Source organism: Equus przewalskii, chromosome 8, assembly GCF_037783145.1.
Source record: "Equus przewalskii isolate Varuska chromosome 8, EquPr2, whole genome shotgun sequence".
Taxonomy (NCBI): Eukaryota; Metazoa; Chordata; class Mammalia; order Perissodactyla; family Equidae; genus Equus; species Equus przewalskii.
Genome location: NC_091838.1, coordinates 54,601,494 through 54,622,363, shown reverse-complemented (window position 1 = coordinate 54,622,363; position 20,870 = coordinate 54,601,494). Strand labels below are relative to the sequence as shown.

Here is a 20,870-nt window from a genome sequence, read left to right as displayed (position 1 = left end):
TAGGTTGGTTCCACGTCTTGGCTATTGTAAATAATGCTGCGATGAACATAGGGGTGCAAGGAACTCTTGGGATTTCTGATTTCAGGTTGTTAGGATAGATACCCAGTAATGGGATGGCTGGGTCATAGGGTATTTCTATTTTTAACTTTTTGAGAAATCTCCATACTGTTTTCCATAGTGGCTGTACCAGTTTGCATTCCCACCAACAGTGTATGAGGGTTCCTTTTTCTCCACAACCTCTCCAACATTTGCTGCTCTTGGTTTTGGATGTTTTTGCCAATCTAACGGGTGTAAGGTGATATCTTAGTGTAGTTTTGATTTGCATTTCCCTGATGATTAGCGATGGTGAACATCTTTTCATGTGTCTATTGGCCATATTTATATCTTCTTTTGAGAAATGTCTGTTCATGTCCTCTGCCCATTTTTTGATCAGGTTGTTTGTTTTTTTGTTGCTAAGCCGTGTGAGTTCTTTGTATATTATGGAGATTAACCCTTTGTTGGATAAGTGGCTTGTAAATATTTTTTCCCAATTAGTGAGCTGTTTTTTTGTTTCAATCCTGTTTTCCCTTGCCTTGAAGAAGCTCTTTAGTCTGATGAAGTCCCATTTGTTTATTCTTTCTATTGTTTGCCTCAACTGAGGAGTTATAGTGTCCGAAAAGATTCTTTTGAAACTGATGTCAAAGAGTGTACTGCCTATATTGTCTTCTAGAAGACTTATTGTTTCAGGCCTAATCTTTAGGTCTTTGATCCATTGTGAGTTTATTTTGGTGTGTGGTGAAAAAGAATGGTCAATTTTCAATCTTTTGCATGTGGCTGTCCAGTTTTCCCAGCACCATTTGTTGAAGACACTTTCTTTTCTCCATTGTAGGCCCTCTGCTCCTTTGTCGAAGATTAGCTGTCCATAGATGTGTGGTTTTATCTCTGGGCTTTCAATTCTGTTCCATTGATCTGTGGACCTGTTTTTGTACCAGTACCATGCTGTTTTGATCACTGTAGCTATGTAGTATGTTTTGAAATCGGGGATTGTGATTCCGCTGGCTTTGTTTTTCTTGCTCAGGATTGCTTTAGCAATTCGCGGTCTTTTGTTGCCCCATATGAATTTTAGGATTCTTTGTTCAATTTCTGTGAAGAAATTGGGATTCTCATTGGGATAGCATTGAATCTGTAGATTGCTTTAGGTAGTATGGACATTTTAACTATGTTTATTCTTCCAATCCATGTGCATGGAATGTCTTTCCATCTCTTTATGTCGTCGTCAATTTCTTTCAAGAAAGTCTTGTAGTTTTCATTGTATAGATCCTTCACTTCCTTGGTTAAGTTTATCCCAAGGTATTTTATTCTTTTTGTTGCGATTGTGAATGGGGTTGAGTTCTTGAGTTCTTTTTCTGTTAGTTCATTGTTAGTGTATAGAAATGTTACTGATTTATGTATGTTGATTTTATACCCAACTACTTTGCTGTAGTTGTTGATTATTTCTAATAGTTTTTCTATGGATTCTTTGGGGTTTTCTATATATAAGATCATGTCGTCTGCAAACAGCGAGAGTTTTACCTCTTCATTACCTATTTGGATTCCTTTTATTTCTTTTTCCTGCCGAATTGCTCTGGCCAACACCTCCAGTACTATGTTGAATAGGAGTGGTGAAAGTGGGCACCCTTGTCTTGTTCCTGTCCTCAGAGGGATGGCTTTCAGTTTTTGTCCATTGAATATGATGTTGGCTGTGGGTCTGTCATATATGGCCTTTATTATGTTGAGGTACTTTCCTTCTATACCCATTTTATTGAGGGTTTTTATCATAAATCGGTGTTGGATCTTGTTGAATGCTTTCTCTGCATCTATTGAGATGATCATGTGGTTTTTGTTTTTCATTTTGTTGATGTAGTGTATCATGTTGATTGACTTGCGGATGTTGAACCATCCCTGTGTCCCTGGTATAAATCCCACTTGATCATGGTGTATAATCTTTTTGATGTATTGCTATATTCGGTTTGCCAGAATTTTGTTGAGGATTTTTGCATCTATGTTCATCAGTGATATCGGCCTGTAGTTCTCCTTCTTTGTGTTGTCCTTGTCAGGTTTGGGGATCAGAGTGATGTTGGCTTCACAGAATGTGTTAGGGAGTACTCCATCTTCCTCAATTTTCTGGAATAGTTTGAGAAGAATAGGTATTAAGTCTTCTTTGAATGTTTGGTAGAATTCTCCAGAGAAGCCATCTGGTCCTGGACTCTTATTTGTGGGGAGGTTTTTGATTACCGTTTCTATTTCCTTACTTGTGATTGGCCTATTCAGATTCTCCATTTCTTCCTCATTCAGTTTGGGGAGGTTGTAGGAGTCTAGGAAGTTGTCCATTTCTTCCAGGTTGTTCAATTTGTTGGCATATATTTTTCATAGTATTCTCTTATGATCCCTTGTATTTCATTGGTATCTACTGTGATTTCTCCTCTCTCTTTCCTAATTTTATTTATTTGAGATTTCTCTCTTCTTTTCTTGGTGAGTCAGGCTAAAGGTTTGTCAATTTTTTTAATTTTTTCAAAGAACCAACTCTTTGTTTCATTGATCCTTTCTACTGTCTTTTTTGTTTCAATATTGTTTATTTCTGCTCTTATTTTTATTATTTCCCTCCTTCTACTGACTCTGGGCTTTGTTTGTTCTTCTTTTTCTAGTTCTGTTAGGTGTCGTTTGAGGTTGCTTATGTGAGCTTTTTCTTGTTTAGTGAGGTGAGCCTGTATTGCGATGAATTTCCCTCTTAGGACTGCTTTTGCTGCATCCCAAATGATTTGGTATGTCGTGTTCTCATTTTCATTTGTCTCCAGATAATATTTGATTTCTTCTTTAATTTCTTCAATGATCCATTGTTTGTTCAGAAGAGTGTTGTTTAGTCTCCACATTTTTGCACCTTTCTCTGCTTTTTTCTTGTAGTTGATTTCTAGTTTCATAGCATTATGATCAGAAAAGATGTTTGATATTATTTCAACTCTCTTGTATTTATTGATGTTTGCTTTGTTTCCCAAAATATGGTCAATCCTTGAGAATGTTCCATGTGCACTTGAGAAGAATGTGTAACCTGCTGTTTTTGGATGAAGTGTTCTATATACATCTATTAAGTCCATCTGGTCTAATTTTTCATTTAATTCTATTATTTCCTTGTTGATTTTCTGTCTGGATGTTCTGTCCATTGGTGTTAATGGTGTGTTGAGGTCCCCTACTATTATTGTATTGTTGTTGATGTGTTCTTTTAGTTCTATTAAGAGTTGCTTTACAAATTTTGGTGCTCCTGTGTTGGGTGTGTATATATTTATAAGTGTTATGTCTTCTTGGTGGAGAGTCCCTTTTATCATTATATACTGTCCCTCTTTGTCTTTCTTTATCTGTTTTGCTTTGAAGTCTACCTTGTCTGATATTAGTATAGCGACACCTGCTTTCCTTTGTTCATTATTAGCTTGGAGTATTGTTTTCCATCCCTTCACTCTGAGTCTGTGTTTGTCTTTGGGGCTAAGGTGTGTTTCCTGGAGGCAGCATATTGTTGGGTCTTGTTCTTTGATCCATCCTGCCACTCTGTGTCTTTTGATTGGGGAGTTCAATCCATTTACATTTAGAGTGATTATTGAGATGTGGGGGCCTACCACTACCATTTTGTGTCTTGTTTTCCGGTTTTCTTCAATTTCCTTTGTTTCTCGTCCCATGGTTTAATCTGTTCTGATGAAGAGCTGCTACTCTCTGTTGTTGTCCTTCTACTTATCTCCTCTGCTCTTGGTTTTGTAGCCCCTTTCCTTTTTTCCATTTTTCAGGAATGAGGGTTTTCCTGAGGATTTCCTGAAGAGGAGGTTTTGTGGCAATGAACTCCCTTAATTTTTGTTTATCTGGGAAAGTTTTTATTTCTCCATCGTATTTGAAGGATATTTTCACTGGGTAGAGAATTCTCGGCTGTAGGTTTTTGTCCTTCAGATTTTTGAATATATCATTCCACTCTCTTCTAGCCTGTAAAGTTTCTGCTGAGAAATCTGCTGATAGCCTGATGGGGGTTCCTTTGTAGGTTAGTTTCTTTTGCCTGGCTGTCCTTAGTATTTTCTCCTTGTTGTTGACTTTTGCTAGCTTCACTACTATATGCCGTGGGTTTGGTCTTCTTGCATTGATAAAGTTTGGAGATCTATTGGCTTCTGTCACCTGAAGATCCATCTCTCTCACCAGATTTGGGAAGTTCTCAGCCATTATTTCTTTGAATAGGCTTTCTGTCCCCTTCTCCTTCTCTTCTCCCTCTGGTATACCTATAATCCTTACGTTGCATCTCCTAATTGTGTCTGATAATTCTCGGAGAGTTTCTTCATTTCTTTTTAGTCTTCTCTCTCCTCCTCTGCCTGCAGCATTTCTATATTGCCATCTTCCAAATTGCTAATTCTTTCCTCCATATTATCGGCCCTACTGTTCAGTGCATCTAGATTTTTCTTAATCTCCTCTATTGTGTTCTTCATTTCCAGTATTTCTGTTTGGTTCTTCTTTATTGTATCAAACTCTTTTGCGACATAGCTCCTGAACTCGTTGAGTTGTCTATCTGAATTCTCTCTTAACTCATTGAGTATTTTAATGATGGCTGTTTTGAAGTCATCGTCATTTAGGTTATATATTTCATTTTCTTTGGGATTGTTTTCTGTGTATTTGTTATTTTCCTTCTGTTCTGGAGATTTAATGTATTTTTTCATATTGCTTGATGTTGTAGATTTGTGCCTCTGCATAGAGATAGAGTTTAGTTGCTCCTTCCACTTGTTTCTGCTGGTGTGGTGGGGGAGCAGCTGTTTATACTGCACCAACCAGGAACCCTATCCGCAGTTGCTAACTGGGCCTGGGCCCCTCCTCGTAGTCACAGTGGTCCTTTGGATTCCCTCTTCTGCCATGGGGGCCGTCACGGGGGGGCTTTAGGCTGCTGGTGCCTACTGTTGCAGCCCACCTAGATGTGCTCCCTCCTTGGGGTCTGCAATGGTGTTATGGGCTTTTCCAGTGTCCAGGGGTAGGATCACTTATATTTGCCACTCCGTCACTGTCGGCACCCACAAAATCTCATTTGTCCACTATGGGTCACAGCAGAGATATTGGCATCTTCTACAGTCTGTGGTTAGCTCACCTAGCTATGCTACTTTTGTCCTGGGGTCTTCCAGCCTTGTGGCTGCCAGATGGGTGCTCTCTACTAGTGCTGTGCAGAAGCTTTCGCTGAGGCTGCTGTGAGCCTGTAGGGTTTCCCCCTAGGCTACGGAGCCAGGTCGCTGGAACTCCACCCAGCCGCAGTCCTGTTCCCCAGGAACTCGGGGAGCCCTTTGCTCTGTCTGGGGGATAGCCGGAGATCCTGATTTCAGTGGTAGCTGGTCAGCTGCTGCCCTGCCTGATATTCTCCTCTCCGGGACCCTCCTGGTGTTGTGGATCCTGGGCGTGGCCCCTCCGCTAATGGCAGACAGAGAGTTTTGTCTGCTGCCCGGGCGGAACTCTGGAGCTTCCCCCCCGGGCTGTGGAGCCGGCCTCTGGAGCTCCACCCAGCCCCAGTCCTCTCCGAGATCTCCAGCAATCCCTTGCCCCATGGGGCGGGCAATGGTAGCTGGGGGTCACCTCGCCCTCTGGGAATCTCTCCGGGACTTTCCCAGAGTTGTGAATGCTGGGCATAGCCCCTCTGCTAATGGCAGACAGAGAGTTTTGTCTGCTGCCCGGGCGGAACTCTGGAGCTTCCCCACCGGGCCGCAGAGCCAGCCTCTGGAGCTCCACCCAGCCCTAGTCCTCTCCAAGATCTCCGGCAATCCCTTGCCTGGCCGGGCGGGCAACAGCATCTCTGTCTGACTTATTTAGCACAATATACTACAGGTCTGTCCATGCTGTCACAAATGGCAGAATTTCCTTCTTTCTCATGGCTGAATAATATTCCATGGTGGATATATACAACATCTTCCTTATCAATGCATCTGTTGACAGACATGTTTTCTTCTCTCTAGGCGTCTCTGCCCCTCTCAGCCGCATGTCATTCCCTGTCTCTGTCTTATGCATGTGTTTGTATGTATGTAGGTATTTCTGTCTGTCTTATTTTCTCCCTTTCCCTCTATCTCCACCACCATCTCCTCAACTTGTCCACCTGCTTCTTCCTCCACCCAGACTGTCTAACACTCTAGTCTCTATCTCCCAAATCCTTTGTCCTCCCTATGGATCTATCTATCTTTTTTAGTATATGAAGCAATCTTTAGCTTCTTTCATTTTCCATCACCATTTCTCAGCCCACTCAAAAAACAAGGACTATTATCTTTGGTATCATTAAAGATTAGAGATGAAAAAAAGTACATGCTTATAATTTAATCATCTTTTTTCCACTGGCCTCATCTCCTATTATTCCCTTCTTTGTACTCTCCTTATAAGCTATACAGAATTGCCTGCAGTTTTACAAACTCCTGTCTCCTTAGAAGTGCCTGCCCGTCTTGTCTGTCTGAGTATTCCCTCCTCTTCCCTGGAGAACTCCCACTCTTATTCTAAGGACTGACTCACCCACCCAAAGAGGAGGCCACTCCCTTCAATACGGAATTAGACATCCCTCAGTGCTTCAGAAGTCCCTGTGCTTCCCCTTACAACACTCATCACACCATTCAGGAAATGTTAACAGGCTTGGATGCCTTCCCCATAAGACATGGCTCCTTGAGCACATGAATACATACATAACTTCAGTGCCTAGCTCACAGCCAGCACTCCTTAAATGTTTGTTGAATGAATATCGCAATTCTAAGCAATAAGCAGTGATCCATGTCAATCTCTCTTTTCTTTGACAGCGTCAACATTAAACTGGAAACAAAAAGACCAATGTGCAATTACTTATAAGACTTTATATCTTTCTCAAATGACCTTAGCAAAGAGGAAAGACAAGAGTTGCAAGAAAGGGTGGAAAAGGACCAGGTTTTGTGGCAAAAATCACCAAACAGTTTGTGTACAATTGCAAACTGAAAACATCTTGGCCACATAGAGCCACTTTTAAATGGGAGTCACCTAATTTGAAAAGACCATTTGTACAAGGGAGGCAGTAACTTTGGCCAACAATTCTCTTGCCACTGATTTCAGAATCTTGGAATAGGTAATTTCAAGGGAAAAGTTTAAAGTAAGGGAAAATGTATCCAAATCATAATCAAATGAAAATGCTACAGAGGAGGTTGTTGGGTGGAATTCTTTCAGGCTCTAAATTTAACCATATGGGATTCTTTTCTAAGTATCACCCTGGTCAATCTTTGGGAATGAAGGATTTCCTTCTTAATAGTAGACTACATTTCACCAGAAATATAGACCCCAACTCCCTTTACTTAGTTATTCCCCTTGACCACAGACATTTTTCCTTGTTGCATATGTAGCATATAAGAAAGTCAATGATTGTAACTTTTCTCTGACATGGCAAACTGAACTGCAAATATAAGAAATAAGAGTTAAAAATCTGTTCTCCTCTCCTAGTGAACTGAGTTACCTATGCTAAGGAGTCTCAGTGGGGATATCAGAGCTAACTGTTTCAGAATGCAATATAACAAAGGGATTAAAAGGAGGCAGCTTTATGACGTGTGAATGATGAGCTTAAACTATTCTATAAACAAGTGCTCTGTAATAGAAGCACAGCTATTTAACTGTAGGTTTAAATAATACCACACTAAGCATTGTTTAATCTTACTTACCTGGGTTCTACTCATTTAGTAATTACCCAAACATTAACAGAGTTTCTGTAAGTGTCAGAGACAGTGAAGTTTCTGCTACGGAGACGAGGGTGTGAGTGAAATTTTGGAGATTGTATAGCAAGATGAATAAGACTTGGCTTCTAGCCTGGAGGAGCACACAGTTAAATAAAGGAGAGAGACTTGTAAATTTGCAATTCAGCAAGGAAGAGGACAATGGCTCTTCTGGGTCCATTCGATAGATGAAATCTTAACTTTCAAGTTTGTTAAGAAAGGACTGTCTTTTATATTTCCCAGTATAAAAATAATTGGCCAGATACTGGTCTTCTCAGTCAAATCACCCAAGAGATTAAAGCCGCTAGCACTAGTGTTGTTTTTAGGGGAAAAAGAAAGCAATTCCTTGTGCTTATTCATTCATTCATTCAAATAACATTTAGCGAGTAGGTAATACCGGCTAAGAACTGTACTTGGCCTTCACATTACAAGGTGGTAATGGCTATGGTGGGAGGGATGTCAGGGACAGTGGGGGCCAGACAGAGGAGCAACTGAAGGCATAAAGGAACTTTACAGAAGAATTAAGACTTGAGATGGCCTGTGAAGGTAACAAGTGGCTGTCATCTTGTCCTTATCTTTAGTTTTTGACTTATTGATTTCTCTCATTTATGTCCTTTCTCTATAATCTTTTCTTCAGTTGGCTATCTCTACCAAGCCTCCTTATTTTCATAGATTTGCCCTCTTTTGGGGTGGGAGGAGGAGGGGTGGTAAAAATAAGTTTAACTAGATGCCACCTTCTAGCTATCATCCAATTTCTCTATTTTCTTTCATTTGATTATCTTTCTTGCATTAGAGCTATATACTTATTACTTTTATTTCCTCTCCATTCATTTTTTTGGCCTGTATTCCCCACCACTGAAATGACTATTCTCTTGAACATTGTTAATAATAATAACTACCTATGTACTGGGGGTGGAGTTTCTTATTCTCATATTCAAGTTATTAGGTATGAATCACAATTTTGGCTTTACCATTGAGGCTCAGAGAGATTATTTGACTTGCTAGAGATTACAAAATTACTAAGGGATGAAACAAGATGCAGATTGGCATTCGTCTGGCTGCAAAATTCAGAGGTCTTCTTTCCTCCTCATAATTCTTGTCCTCAGTTGCATTTGATATTTTGACTTTCCTTTTTGTGGAGGACATCTGTTGTTGCCAGTTTAAAATCTGTTCCTCTCAAAATTTGAAACAGCATTCCAATATTCCCTTTGGAGAGCCGTCTACCTTTCTCATTCCTAACGGTTCAAAGTTGGGCTGGTGTCACTCATCTTCAGATCTAGAGGTAAGCACATGATATAAAAGGAAGCAGATATAAGAAGTCTAAACAATGTAGGGATATGCCAATGTTCCTGCTTATTTTATTTTAGGTACCCCATCTCCATATAACCCTGCTTCTTTCAGGGGGAGCCCCATGCACCAGTTTTAAAAACTGAACTTACTGAAAATAAGAATTAACTTACATGATTTGCTTAAATCCCTGTCCTCCTTCCACTACACTATGATGATCTAGTGCTTGGCTGGTGTTCTCCCAACTCGGGCATTCAGTTCACAGTTTACATGGCCAACAGCCTCAGAAATGAGTCACAGGTTGGCTAGCCTGTTCTCTGCAAAGATTTTGGGTCCTCTCATTTTCCTTCTGCCTTGTTCTCATTATCTACTTGGTCCTAGTGTCTACAAGACTCCTGATCCTTCAGATTTTAATTTATGGTGATTAAATTCCATTCCTGAAAGCCCGACAGTGATAGTCTTAGACTTCTCCAAGGGCATGTTTTTGTTGTTGTTTTGTTTTGTTTTGCTTATTTACCAACTAATTTTGCCTGCTCCTGGATACTTTAGAACACTTACCAGCCCAATATTCAGGCTTCAGGAGCCCAAACCTAGCCTTAATCCTTTCAGCCAAAACCCAGGTTGGCTGTCCAGGTGCCTCAGAAGAGAAGGCTCAGAGAGTCAATAGGTTGAACTCACATCTGTCTCCCCCATTTATGAGTAAGAATCTCAGGGAAAAGAATCAGGTCCAGTTAATCTTTGGATCCTCCAGTTTTAACATCATGCTTCTTACATGGTAGTTACTCTGTAAATCTTTGCTAAATTAAACTGAGTGGACCTCGTATGGCTCAGGATTATAATCTTAGAGTTTCAGTTTTTAACTGTGCCATGCATTCTCCCTCTAACCTGGAATGAGTCAAGATTTCCCCTACATATAAATTAGGGATGCTGATTGAAACTGTTTATAAAAGGCTGTAACATTGTAACACCCTTAAGTGAATACCATAAAGTACATTTAATGACTATTATGCAGCAGAGAAAACCCCAAAGAACAAGTTTTCATTTGTCATGAATTCTGAGCCTAAGCTCAAAGTTTATCGTTTTTTGTAAAAATGATTTCAGAAAAAAATTCTAGAGCTTGGAGAAAATTGGTTTTCATTCAGATTGGATGTAAAAAAATCCAACAAAAGTGGAGAACTATTTGATATTAGACAAGATTTAATTTTCCAACAAAGAAAGCAGGATTTCTCTTGTACCTGTTTCTAGTCTTTTCCTATTTTGTTGGGTGGCAGAATATTCTTTGTTTTGTTAACTACATGACAGAAATAGGAAATAAAAATTTATGACTACAAGAATTCTAGATGAATCCACTATTGTGAGATAAATATGGCAAATATATCAAAGGGGGATGTATTTTGGTCTCTTTGACACAATGAAATCATCCTAAGAGTGGTTGTGTCTCAACTAAAGAAAATCGTAGGAAGATTTTTATCTGGAACTACTGTCAGGTAGAACAATATGTCTGTGAACTGATAGTTTTCTCCGATGGATGGTGTTACAAATGGGGAAGGAGAGTAACTTTGTGTGGAATTTAATATTGGACTTTGAGGGGACTATTAAACAACTCCCTTGTTTTAGCCTCCTGAATTCTGAATCAACTGAGATGGACAAAAGAATGAGGCAGATGGAGACTGAAATAGGGCTCTTGGAGAACATGCGGCAACGACAGACCTCTTGATTCTTAGCCCTAGAATTAAGCAAATGGTCTCACCTACTCACGCTGGATGAAAAGCAAGTTTGAGACCTTTATCACCAAGATTTCCACATGGTCGATCAGGGCAGATTCTCCACAGGCAGGCAGGTCCCAAAGACTAAAGGAAGAGGAAGGAACTACATTTGCCAGGTCCTCCTCCAAAACTCACCAATCTTTAAGCCACTCTGTCCCTCCTAGGAAAGAGAGAGTAAAGAAACTGAGAGGAAAAAGTACCTTCTGTGGGAAAAGAGGAGTGGAGAATAAGATCCCACTACAGCCCTACCAGCACCACCAGATTATGTGTAATTGGCTCACTCCTGAAAGTATATCTGGTCCTCAGAGTAGTGTTAGGGGGAGTGTAGGAGAGTAAGAAAGAATTTCCATGGAGGTGAGTTCTCTAAGAATTGCATTTTAAATTTTTTTTTCTAGTGATGGTTTTGGCTTTGTAAGGTCACTTTGTGAGTGTTTCTTTTTCATTGTACCTCTGAACAACAACATAAATTTTTAACTTTCTCACAGAAACTTTTTTTCGACAATTCTGGATGCTCAAACTATGCTATTATCTCAATAATGATCTTTTCCCTAGAGTCCATTATTTGATATGTTACATTGTTGTACAATGTTTCAATTCTTAAGAACATTTCCCATTAAATATGATAGCAACCCTGCTTACTATCCAATTCATTATAAATTTATCATAAATTAGTATCGTATTTATAGTATTAAATTATAGTATTTATAATACTGTACTCACCAGCTATGGCATGAAACCTCTGCGAAAGATCTTCTTAGATACTGACACCTATGAAGAAGACCGAGAAGAGATGGTCAGAGGTGGGAGGTAAGCCGGGAAGGACTTTTCTGGATTTCAACAGAGAAGATTCGAGAACTTTCAGGAAGATTTAAGATTCAAAAGGTGGTCAAGATGTTGATTTTGAATGACTAAGCAAAATAAGGACTGAAATACATATTTGCCCCTGGCAACGAAGAAGTCACTGCACACCCCATGGGAGTACCTTTAGCAGAGTAGCAGGTAAAGCAACTTGTAGTGGGTTAAGCAGTGAACAAGCTACGGAAATGGAAACCACACTACTGTAGAATGCAGATTTCCATTTCTAAAGATTTAGTTGTGAAAGAAGAAAGTGCAATATCTAACAGCAAAGGTTACATCAAGAGAAAACCGAAGTTCTCTCATAAAAATCATTACCAATAAATAAACATACACTGAAAACCTATAGTAATTAGCAAGACATATTCTATATAATGGTACCATACAATAAAGTTCTAATTTCTGTGCTCCTTATATTTAGACAGTACAATATAAAATGGGGCTCAATGTGATGAACAGACAATATACACAAAAGTGTAAGGAGAGTTCTGAGTGGGCCAGGGATATCATAAATGGTTTCATGGAGGGAGTAGGGCTTGTTTTTTTTTCTTAAAATTACTTAGGGTATGAAAAAAAATGGATAAAAGGAACAAAGGTCTTTCAAGATGACAATAGCAGGAGCAAAGTTATTGATCAGGGCATGATGATATAGCTGCATTTTTTAAACATCCAATCAAATCAGAATTTCCCCCATTCGCTGCTCCTCCTTCAGAAATCCCAAACAATTGTTCATACTCAACCCTTATTCTTCCCCCTCAAAAGACTGCCAAATCCGGAATTATTAGTGAAACTAGACATGCGTCAAATTAGAGGGAATAAAATAGATTGAGTTAGTTCATGGTGTTTTTTTCTGTTTCCTTGCTCAGGCACATAATTATAATATACCACACGTATGAGACACTGGTTTAAGCATTTCATCTATATTAACTAGTTTCATCTTCACAACAACCATATAAGGAAAATACTTCTATGATGTCCATTTTACAAATGGGAAACTGAGGCACAGACAAACTAAGTAAACTACCCAGGGTTATCCAGCTAGCAAGAAGCACACCTGGGATTCAAATTCAGGCTGTCTGTCTGATGCCTGAGTCTATGCTCTTAAATGCTACTCTACCCTGCCTTTTCCTCTGCTCCCTTTAATCCTTTTTCCACCTTTTTTTTTTAGATCTAAGTCAAAGTAATACATGGTCATAATGTAAAACATTCAAAAGTACACTATGTCTTGGCATACTCACTAGCTCTGCAATGAACAGCTCTGTGTATAACAGTGGGGACAGGAAGTGGTGAACAGATTGATGCAGCTTTCCATAAACACATGTCAAAATATCCCCTCCTTTTAGCTTCACTTCTTACTCCTGCCCTTTCTCCCTGTCAACTGGGCTTCCAAGTGCTCTCCAGGCATCACCAGGAAGATGATCTGACAGTGCCCCAAACACGGACACATACCTATACACACATACAGAAGCTCCTTCCTCCACGTTTTCTGGGGTACAGCTGCCTTCAGATTCTATTTCATCCTTCAACTTGCTCCCATTCTCTTTCCAATTTTCAGACACTTTTTTGAAATTTACTTTTGACCTCCATCCTGTCCCATCTTTCCTATCATGTGTTTATTCCATTTTGTGTTCCTTATTGTAATTTTCATAAAATTTCAGCCTGAACTGGAGACCATAGGGAAGATGACTTTTTAAAAAAAAATTAGTGATATTTAACTATCTTTATAGTCTGAAAACACTGATTTAGATGAGGAGAGAGTAAAAATGCAGGAAAATTTGAGAAAATTTAGCATCAATTCTAAAGAAGAATTAGAGATTGGATTCAGTGTACAAGCAAAGAAGTTCCTTAGCAAGGAAAAAAACACTCATTCATTCAACAAATATTAATTGAGCTTCTACTGTGTGCCAGGCAATGTCATAAGCACTAGGAATTATAGCAGTAAAGAAAACAAACAAAGGGGCCAGCCCGGTGGTGCAGAGGTTAAGTTCGCATGTTCCACTTCGGGGGCCTGGGGTTTGCCAGTTCGGATCCTGGGTGTGGACCTACACACCGCTTGGCAAGCCATGCTGTGGCAGGTGTCCTACATATAAAGTGCAGGAAGATGGGCCCAGATATTAGCTCAGGGCAGAGGAGTATTGGTGGCAGATGTTAGCTCAGGTCTAATCTTCCTCAGAAAAAGAAAAAAAAGAAAACAAAAATTCTTTTTTTTGTGTGCACCTTACACTGTAGTGAGAGGAGACAGACAACGAAAAAAAGCAATGAACAGACAAAATATTCTATCTGGGTAAGGACTATGGAGAAAAACAAGAAATAAAAAGGAGATAGTGGTCAGTGGGATTTAGGCAGGTGGGGGCAATTTTAAATAAAGTGATCAGAAAGGACTCACTGAGAAGAAAATATTTGAACAACAACCTGAAATAAGGAAAAGGAAACGTAGGCAAATATCCTAGAGAAGACTGCTGCAGGCAGAGAACAACCAACGCAAAGACCTAAGGTCAAAGCCAGAACATCACATTCAAGGAAGAGCAAGGAGGTAGATGAGCGAGGAGAGTAGGCAGCCTGAAAGTTAGACACAATGGTGAGCCTGCGGGTAAAGAGCTTCACGGGCCATTGTAAGACTTGGGCTTTTAATTGGGGTGAAATGGGAAAACAGTGGAAAGTTTGGGGCAGACAATGTGATCTGATTTATGTTTTTAGCAGAATGATTCCAGATGTTGTGTTGAGAATAGATTGTAGGGCAACAAGGGCAGAAGAAAGAGGATGAATTAGAAGATTATTGCAATAACCCAAACAAGAGATAATAGTGACTTGGCTGGCAAGGATGACTGTAAAATTTGGGGCCTGAGCAGCTAAAAGAATGGAGTCACCATTAACTGGCATGGGAAATACAATGGAATACCAGAATTTGGCAAGGAAGATCAGGAGTTTTGTTTTGAGTTTGAGAAGCCTATTGGGTTTCCAGTGGAGACATTTAGTAGGCAATAAGAAGTATGAGTCTGGAGTTCAGGGGAGAGGTTTGGCTGGAGATATACAGCACATAGCTGATAAATATCAACTCCTTTTCCCATAATACAAAAAAGAACGATGGATGCTACTATGGGCAGTTTTATTAGGTAGGGAAGTGAAATTATTAGCATCTGATGGCCTCTATTTTCTCCGTCAAGGCTGAGGCAAAGGTATGTTCTAAAAGAGACGGAGTTCAGGCTATTAACAAGCATCAAGTAAAAGGTTTACCAAGTGGCATTTAGAGTCTAGCTGGATTTGAAAAATCCTAAATTTGTAGTAGTTCCAGTTGTGGTTACAGAATTTTACTTCCACAATGTTCAGTAGCATGTGTGGTAAAGCAGGGAAGGCAGGTCTTGAATCGGTTCAGGGTTAGGGAATGACTAGTGGGTGTGGAGGAAATTAATGATTCTGGTGATAGTATCATAGAATTGATGGCATAGAACCCAAACGGAGCAAGAAGCATGTATAATAGGGGTGATAAAAATAATAATATATAATATAGGAAATTGATGTAACATAGTACTGGAGCTAGATACCATGTAACAAAAGTTATTTTTTGCAATACTAAGATCCTTATTCACACTCTAAAAAGTACTCCACTGTATGTACAATTTACAAGACATTCAAGGAAGGAAAATGTTTGCAGTAAAATTGATATTTTTAATTGTTATGAAATTTTTTTTCACTGCTCAGGCAAATTATCTTTGCTTTTTCATTCCAAACTGGTTTCATTTGATTTAAGCCAAAATCCCATGTGATTCTCTCTAACTTTCTCTGGAATTTTTCAACAGACATAGGCATAATAATATAATTGTGGTCAGTCAAGTCCCTTAACAAAGGATAGAATGTCTTCTCATGGCATTCCAAAGAGATGACTTAGTCTAAGCTGGGTAGAGAGCAAGACAAGTAATGGTCTTAGGCATGGAGGCTCTCTGTAAGCAGATCTAGGCTTATGTTGACTTGTTTCAATGAAATAATAATCAGTGTAGAAGCTTTCCTTTAAGAGTTTACAAAACACCAAAAATTTAAAAGATCATTCTAGAGATAAGTGAATGTCTTTCCTATCATGCTTCCAAACATCAGGGCATCTAACAGATTTATATCAGGTGGGTAATGAGAAGGAATTCTCAAGTTGTATTCGTGGATCTCACAGTCTAGCAGTAACAGAGACCAGCTCTGGCTAGTTTAAGTAAAAAGGGGACTGTAGTTGAAGGAGACTGAAGACAATTAGAAATCCAAAGAAGAGGTACACAACCAAGTTTGGGGAGGGTAGGAACCAGGGTGGACTGGGAACTCAAAGGCAGGAATTGCTGAATCTTTGCTTTAGAGAGCTGCCCTTTACAAGACTTAATTCCAATTCCCTTAGGCTCTACATTTCTTTGTTCAAAATTCCAAATTCTTGGCAGAATGAAACCGAATGGTCAGCCTAAGTTAGATGCCTACCCCTGGATCAATAAGCAGGATGGAGGGGGCAATTAAGTTTAGAAATAAAGACACAGCTCTGAGAGATCATTCCTGTGTGCTGGAGATGGTTCCCAAAGAAGGGGAACTCTTGAAGCAAACAGCCACAAGAGGTTTCTACTACAAAGAAAGACAGGCAATAAGCTAAGGAACTTCAAGAGTGATGGATAAGAAAGAAAAGAAGAAAGTTTTCAAGAAAAACTATAACAAAGAGATTTAAAGTAGTCTAAGTATCAGGGAAGAAGATGGTGCCTAAACTGGGATGAGGAGGATATGAGAGAGTCAGCAAGTCAAGAAGAAAGAAAGAGCATTCCAGGAGAGACAACAGCATGTGTGAAGAGCACGGAAGTGGGAGAGAGTATGACACACTGACAATGCTGGTAGATGTCAGTATAACCAAAGCACAGGGAAGTAATATGAAGTAGTAAAGTTAGATACTGAAAGCCACTTGGACCACGTTAAGGATTTTGGACCTGATTCTATAGGCAATGAGTAGCTGTAAAAGAGTAGCTGACAGGATCAGATATATCTGCAGTTAATTTAGTCACAACCACCTGTGGGACACCAGGCACAGAAAGATGAAGGGCTTTAGAATCAGACAATGTGCTGGCTGCTTGTGTGATGTTAAACAAGATACTTAACCTTCTGAATCTTAATTTTGGCACCTGCAAAATGCAACCTCCAACTACTTTGCAGGGTTGTTGTCACTATTAATAAACACAAACATAGTTTCCAGAACATGTAAACGATAAATAGCAGCTATTGTTACATCTCATATTATTGTCTTTCCTTTTTTTTATGTTGCCTCTCAGTCTTCCCTCATCTCCTTCCAATTTGGCTGACATTTATTGAATACTTGTCTGTCATGTAAAGCTAAGTGCTTTACAAACATTTTCTCACCTGATCCTCCAAACAATCCTCTAGGCCACGTGTTATTATTATCTCTTTTATAAGATGCAGATACTGAAATTTAGAGATGTGAGCAAATTGCTCAAGATCAGACTTCTAGGAAAAGAATTTATGCCCCTTGAGAGCAGAAACAAGTTCCAAATTTCTACTATAGGGTCTAGCCCAATACTATACAGGCAGTGGATAATCAGTTTTGTTGGATAAAAAAGTGCATGAAACTCTCTCATTTAGCATTTCAGAAGATGTAAAGAACCCACATAAAAGTCCATAAGAGAGTTAGAGAAATAACTATTTTAAAGTAACTTAATATAAACACGTTTTGCTTTATTTTTTCATCTTGAACTTATGATCAGTGTATCAGTTAGCTATTCCTGTATAAGAAATCACTTCAAAACTGAGTAACTTAAAACAACTGTTTCTTACCATTCATGATCCTTTGGGTAGCCTGGCTGGTTCTTCTGGTCTGTACTAGCTGTACTTAGGATCAGCTGACTGATCTCTGCTGGGCTCTGTCACGCAGCTGTGCTCAGCTGGCAGGTTGGCTGGCATCTAGATGATCCAGCGTGGTGTATTAGTTTCCTATTGCTGCTCTAAGATATTACACAAAGGTAGTAGCTTAAAACAACACAAATTTATTATCTTACAGTTCTGAAGTTCAGAAGTCTTGACTGGAGGAAAATCAAGGTATCAGCAGGACTGCATTCTTTCTAGATTCGCTAGAGGAGAATCTGTTTCCTTGCCTTTTCTAGATTCTAGAAGCCACCTGCTTTCCATGTCTTCAGGCCAGCACTAAAGCATCTTCAAATCTCTTTCTGACTTCAGTCCTTGCTTCCATTCTCACATCTTCTCTAATTCTGACCTTCTGTCTCTCTCTTACAAGGACTCTTGTGATTACAATGAGCCCACCTAGATAATTCAAGATAATCTCATTTCAAAGTTCTTGATTTAATCACATCTTCAAAGCTTCTCTCTCCTTGTAGGGTAACATATTCATAGGTTCTTGGGATCAGGATGTAGATATCTGTGGGAGGAGGAGGCTTATTTTGCTGCTCACAGACGGCTTCCCTCGCATATTCTGGCAATTGGCAGCCTGTCAGTCAGGATGCCTCAGTTTTTCTCTGCGTGATCTTTCTTTCCCCCAGCAGGCTAGCTCAGGCTCGTAAAACATGGTGGTCTTAGGGTTCTAGCTAGTATCACACTTGCTTATGTCTCTTCAGCCAAAGCAAGTCACATGGTCTACCCAGATTCAAGAGGTAGAGAAATATACTCTACGTCCTTAGGGAGGATCTGTAATATCACATTGTAGGGCTTGGATGCAAGAGGGGAAGAATTTGTGGCCATTTTTATAATCTACCATAGCTAGCATAGTATGTGAGAAAGATCTTCTAAGACAAGTCCATCACTGGTTGGAATAATCCAAATCTTTGTATTGTTGTTTCCTCTGCCTAGAATGCTCAAAATGCATTCCTCTATTCCTGGCTAAATTATTTTCCTCATTCTTATCATAGCTTAGATATAACCTCCTCCAGGAGGCCTCCTCTTCCTGCTCTCATCAAACTCAGTACTTACCCCGACATAGCACTTAACATACTGCGTTGAAATTGCCTCCTTATTTTTCTGCCTGTCAACCTAGACTGTAAGCTTCTTGTTGGCAGAAAATGAGTCTCAGTCACTCTTCCTTTCCCAGTGACTTAGTGACATATCCTGCATGTGGTAGGTTAACAAGAATTTATTGGATAAATGTACTAACAAATGTTCTGTAAATACCATCCCTCAATTACTACTAATGTTTCATTAAAATATATTTATATTTAATGAATGTTTAATTCTTTATTTTTTTCTACTTGGAACCCAGCCTTTTATTGATAAACTAAATAGGAAAGAAAGGAATTGCTAGCACTAAATATTGATTACAGCAAAAAATTTTCTTTTCAATAAAAAGTTAAACTGTGATTTTGGAAGAGTGATATCACAAATTGATTGTATGACATTTAGGAATTCCACAGATTGCCACTTAGGCTGCTGATTTGTCGAACAAGAGATCTTTGAGGCTTTCAGTCGGGTGGCCAGTCAAAATTAGGAACCCAAGGCTAACTTAACTGAAATTCCTTCAAACTGAATACAAAATAAAAACCAAGGTATTTTGGGACATTTCCAGAAAGGTCTTAAGAGGCTGCTTGATTGCTGTTAATACATAAGGCAGAAAGCAAAGATTTCCAAAATTACATGACTCAAGGGCTAAGATTCCAGAGCTGCAGACACAACATGAGTAAGCAGGCTGCTCCAAATTGCCAGTGGAATTAAGGAATCAAATAGAGATGGTGAGTTACAAAAAACAGAGCTTGTTCGGGGAAAGGATATTCTGTATGCCTGCAACCAAGAAAGCCAGCTATAATATAAGTTAACATGAAATGTACAGATGTTTAATATGATGAAATAACCAAGAAGAACTCACCCCTATGTTATTCTCCAATGTAATGTTACAATAGACCACACCTGGAAAATGTGTGGGTGCCCTGTATTTTTTAACTCAGGTAATGAATATGTGTATAACCCGAGTTACAAAGGACAAAAATGAATAAAAACAACATTGAAGTCCAAAGACAATAAAGTTAATATTTAAGTATCTTGAGAGTGTTTCTATCCCAATATTAAAACTGTCAGTGTCATTGCTCAGAATATTTTACAGAATCTCAGTTAATCATGCCTTAAAACAGATCACAGTTTAACATAATAACAACAAATTCTGGGCTTTTTGGAAGTTTCTTAATTCTAAGCCTCTAAAGAGAATATACTCTAGAAGGCACAATCACATTTATTTGAAACTCATTCATAAAATACCCATCCATGCAAACTGAATACAGCCAATAAATTGTCATTAACGATGAATCCTTACATTCACAAACCCAAAGACTTAGTTCATTTAATCTTCACAACAACCCTGAGGGATTTATCATGATGCTCATTTTTCAAATGTAAAACTGGGAGCAGAAGATTTAACTAACTTGTCTAAAGTCATATAATTCTTCTATGGTATACTTGAATCTAAGCAGGTAATTCCAGAACCTATTCCCCTAACCACAGTGCTACATTGCCTCTCTTACAAAATACTGTGGATACACTTGGATGATTTAGAAACATTCTAATAAGAGTCATTTCAATTTAACAAACATTTCTTGAGCGCATGTTTAATATGAAGTTTTTACCAGCCTTTTCCCAAAAAACTAATGGGAAATGTATATGAAGTGGTGATTTCCTGGTTTCACAATTTCTCTTAAAATAATTTTACAATTGCCGTATTAACCAAGGGAGGCAAGTATAATCTGAATCCATAAACTCAGATCTGTAACAAATAATATTTATTCATTGTCATTAAATTTATTTAAATCCTTGTCCAAACATCCCTTGTGTTCAGCTGGCAAGAAATTCATTCTGTTATTATGGTTCTTCCCTCCTCTAGGATTGTCAGAGGCCCCAAGTCTTGCACAGTACCAGATTATTGGTGGTGGGGATGAGAGGAGTCCCTTAGTCATCACTCAGAATCTCCCTATGTCCATTTCCATAGCTTCCATAGCAGTATTCTGATTGCCCCATGTGCTGAATATGAGAATCATGGGCCAGGCTGGGAGGACCCCTTCCAGGACCGTTCTCTCTTGATGCTCCAATTTTGGAGATTTTGCCCTGTCTCTAGGACATGATTATAAAACAGGCAAGCTTCTTGATCACGCACCTCTGACTACAGACCCCACATTTCTCTCCAGCCTAACCAGAATATCTCCTTTCTTCAGGATCTCAGAGGAAACTCTTTCCCCCGCCTCTGTCAAGGATACCAGGCATAATCTCTTTAAAATTGAGTGTAGGTGTT

At 39.2% G+C, this 20,870-nt stretch overlaps 1 long non-coding RNA gene across 1 annotated transcript; it reads right to left on the bottom strand.

Moving 5' to 3' along the window:
* Positions 1 to 6,824: 6,824 nt before the first annotated feature.
* LOC103550449 (uncharacterized) lies at positions 6,825 to 11,599 on the bottom strand. Its single transcript, XR_544790.2, has 3 exons — positions 11,495 to 11,599; positions 10,759 to 10,934; positions 6,825 to 8,997 (listed from the first exon to the last, which is right to left on the bottom strand). It is a non-coding gene; the product is annotated as an uncharacterized lncRNA (long non-coding RNA).
* Positions 11,600 to 20,870: the final 9,271 nt, after the last annotated feature.